This window comes from Carassius auratus, unplaced genomic scaffold (assembly GCF_003368295.1).
Source record: "Carassius auratus strain Wakin unplaced genomic scaffold, ASM336829v1 scaf_tig00026611, whole genome shotgun sequence".
Classification (NCBI taxonomy): domain Eukaryota; kingdom Metazoa; phylum Chordata; class Actinopteri; order Cypriniformes; family Cyprinidae; genus Carassius; species Carassius auratus.
In genome coordinates, this window is record NW_020525536.1 from 458,500 (window position 1) to 462,634 (window position 4,135).

Genomic DNA, 4,135 nt, shown 5'->3' on the forward strand with positions numbered 1-4,135 from the left:
ACTTGATTTGACTAAATACAGCAATTTTCACAGTCGTGATAATGAGAAAACGTTTAGTCACATGGTTATCAAAACAATTTAATACTATTAATATTGCTATGTTACATGTACCGTACAAAACATAAAGTAAAGACCAGTGTTACTTGCCTTCCCAGCTAGGTGAAGTGTGCAATTACAAAAGCTGTTTATGGTTAGAGCAGACAATCACAGTGGCATCACGTGTTCAGTCATATTATAGTCTGGTGAGCTTATTCAAAAACATAGTTCCATACACCCATTTAAAGTTGTATTTTCAAAATCTGAAAACATATTTTAACGAAGAGCTGTATACAGTGCATGTCTGATAAATGACATATTCATAAAAATGAAGTCATTAGTTTATAAAAAAATACTCAAAACATAAAGTGAAAAAAGATTTGATTGTTGATAAGTTACCGATTACTGAACATAAGTAACCTTTTTTGTTCCTTCTCTGTTCTCTATGTACAGATCTAAACAGGTAATAAAAATGTATAAGATAATTAAATGAAGGAAACAAGACAATGTTAGAGTGCATGTGTATCTGAATCAGAATCCAGGCCTCAATCAAACTCAGGAATAGAGCTAAGAGACTCCACTCCAGAGCTCATTTTTGAACTTGACTCTTCAGGTGCTTCTTGGGATCTCTGGGACACCTGTGCTGAACCTATCCCTGAGGAAAAACTGTGTCTTCCAGAAACTAAGAAAATAAATAAAATAAAGTAATAATATCAGAATCAGACAAACCTTTTAAACATTGCACAAAATGCAAAAAAAAATTAAGAAAAACTTACATGTTACAGGATCATCCATACTGTGTGATCTTCTAATGGGTACAGATATTGTTCTTTCAATCCATTTTAAAGTATCTTCATCTAGTCTAAAATGACATCCTCTATTTCCTGCCACCGTCTCCTCAATCTTCTCCAGGAGTTCTGCGACCTGAGATCCATCACTACAGTTCTTAGTGTTGAGAACATGATACCTGTTCCCACATTTCTCAATGAGCCACTGGATAGCGTCACCTTCACTTGCTATGAATAACTCTATGGGAGTTTCTCCTAGTTCCTCCCCAGCAGCAAAGAGAACCAATATATGATTCCAGATTCCTTCACCAAAAGGCTCCATGATTTTCATTAATGCACCTTTCTCTTCCTCTGCAAAGGAACAGTCAACACTCTGGACTAAAATGAAAGCATGTGGTCCAGAAGACTGTTCTGCTAGACTTTTCAGAAGGTTGCATTTAGCATCCTCAAGTCTTTTCCCAATAAGGAAATCTTTCTCAAAACCCTGTGTACAAACAACAGAGAGTTTCCTCCCGGCAACTTCCCCATTATTACTTAGATTCTCTTCCATTCTTCGGTCAAATACTTGCCTTCCCAAAATTGTGTTCCCTGTTGAACTTATGCTGGAATGGTGAAGTCCAAGCAACACTAACCTCATTTCAAAAAGTTCAGCAACACCTTAAAAAAACACACAGAGAACAGACTGTAAATATTAATAGTTACTTCACATTAAAACAGTGTTTTCAATGTTTACTCACCTGATGTTGAATGTCTCAATTCATTTCTTTTTTGAACTTCAGCCTTCATCTGTTTTGCTAATCTCTCAACTTTCATCCTTTTGGACTGTACCTCTTGCAAATTCTTTTGTTGTACTTTAAAACAGCATCCTCTGTTTCCTGCAACCATCTCTTCTATCTTTTCAAACAGCTCTGTCACTTGATTGGCATTATTTGTGTGTCTGTTGTTGAAGACATGATACCTGTTCCCGCATTTTTCTATTATCCACTGAAGAGCTTCTCCTTCACTCTCAATGAACAGCTCAATGCTTGTGTCTCGCAACCAGTCACCAAAGGTAAAGAGAACAATCATGTGGTCCCAGACATTGAGACCAAGAAGAGCAACATGTTCCTCTACTGCCTTTCTGTACACTTCAGTGAAAGAAAACATCCACTCTTATGACAAGCAGAAAGGCATGTGGTCCTGGAGGACAGTGAGATGAACACAACACAATCTCATCTTTGTAGAGTCTGGGGGTATATTTTGAGTGGTAATTTCTTCTTCGGCCTGGAGTGTCGACCATAGTGATGTGTCTTCCTGCAACATCTCCTTCTTGTACTGCAGATGTCAATGATCTTTTGTAATCAAATACAGATTTTCCCAGGATGGTGTTTCCTGCTGAACTCTTCCCAGATCCATTATAACCCAGCAGCACCATCCTCAGCTCTGAGACGGGATGCTTATTTTCTGCAGGCAGACATACATATTTTATTATGGTAGGTCTTTCAACTAAGTTTTTATATCTTTATATCTCTGTGGAGAAGGAAGATTGTTGTGTTATAAAATAGAGCAGGCTATATAATTAGAGGTTAAAGTCCCTTAAAGTCGAATTGGTCCACTAGATGTTTTCAAGCAGTCTATGCAGGCGTCTAAGCAAAGCAGCTATTTACTTAAACATGGAAAGACAGAAATCTCTAAAAATGTTTGTCAAGATTATATTTCAATAATATTTCAAATGAACAAATACTAACAACAATGGTGAAACAATAGTTTCTTTAGTACAAATCTACTTAAAACTGGCAGACCCTGTTAATGTGTACACTATAGATCCTATTCTATTCTATTCTATTCTATTCTATTCTATTCTATTCTAGTGTTAGAGGTGCATTTTGTGTGTTACAATTTCTCTTATTCATTTTATAAAAGGCCTGGTTCTTTCTCCCCTCAAACGGTCTCTGGTTAAACATAAAATCAGTATAGAGAGTCATAAAAAAGCTCACCAGTTGTTTTTGTCGCATCTTTCAGTTGTTGATTTTTGATCCTTCTTTCGTTTGCTCTCTTTTCCTGTTCTCTCCTCTTCTCCTCCACCTGCTGCAAAATCTCTCTGTTTAATTCATAATGTCTGCCTCTGTTTCCTTCTACCATCTCCTGTATTTTATTAAGCAGTTCTATGACTTGAGATCCATTTCCCCAGTTTTTAGTATCAAGCTCGTGATATCTGTTCCCACATTTCTCAATGAGCCACTGGAGATTTTCATTCTCAATAAATTGTTGAGTGGTTGTATGATGATCTTCACAGGTGAACAGGACTATAGTGTGCCTCCACACTTCATGACCAAAACATTTCATGTTACCACATAGGATGTCTTTTTCGTTTTCTTTAAACGGTGTTTCTACATTTAAGGCCAGCAGTAGCACATGAGGTCCTGGAGGACATTTTGTCACACTCAGGATAATTTCCTGTTTGTACAGTTCAGGGTTTTCTTCAAAGGGTAAATTTCCCCACCAGCCTGGAGTATCAACCACAGTGATCTTTGTGCCAGCGATTTCACTGTGTTTCTCCACACATTGCAAAGTCTTCAAGTCAAACTCCTTTTTGCCCAGGATTGTGTTTCCTGCTGAACTTTTCTCCTCAAGTTTTGGACCCAAAAGGAGAATCCTCAGCTCTGTTAAGAGTAAATCAAAGCAGAGGTATGCAACTGTTCTTTAATAAATTAACAGTCTAGATAAAACACCAAGCTGTTTATAGCATTTCTAGAAGGGCTAACCAATTAATTGTTAAATAATGGCATTACAATAATGGCTGCCTTGAATAACTAAACATGTTAAATATAACATTCTATTTTGTTTTTCTCCTATTGCTTCAGTGGATTCTAGTTTCAGTTTTAGTTGAACTGAAATGAGTCACAGCGTAGAGATAATGTGACACAAGGATATAGTTTGTTTTTCATGCTGCTTAGAGGACATAAAGTCTTGATATGCTGATGCATAAAACAGGAATAAACTAAACAGTTCTCAGCTTGTTTTGGATGTGTACTCTATACAAAAATATGGAATCCACAAAGCATTTAAATGTACATTAACCAGCATTATTAATAATATGATAAACATTGAGCAGGTCTTATTTCTAAAGTACGTTCAAATATTTATCACACTAACCTGAGGAACTATGTGAACTGCTTGGATCCATGATCCCACTGAATTTCTTCTTCCAAAATTGTTCTTTAATGGGTAAATGTCTTTTTCAGTCCTTTCAAATAACGCATGAACTGTAGTTATACAGTTAATGGCACAAGTAGTGTTAAGAGATGTTTTTGTGTTGCCCAATATAACTT

General features: G+C 36.5%; 1 pseudogene; it reads right to left on the reverse strand.

Annotated features, from left to right (window-relative positions):
• Positions 1-337: 337 nt before the first annotated feature.
• On the reverse strand, positions 338-4,026 carry LOC113078810 (GTPase IMAP family member 8-like; annotated as a pseudogene).
• Positions 4,027-4,135: the final 109 nt, after the last annotated feature.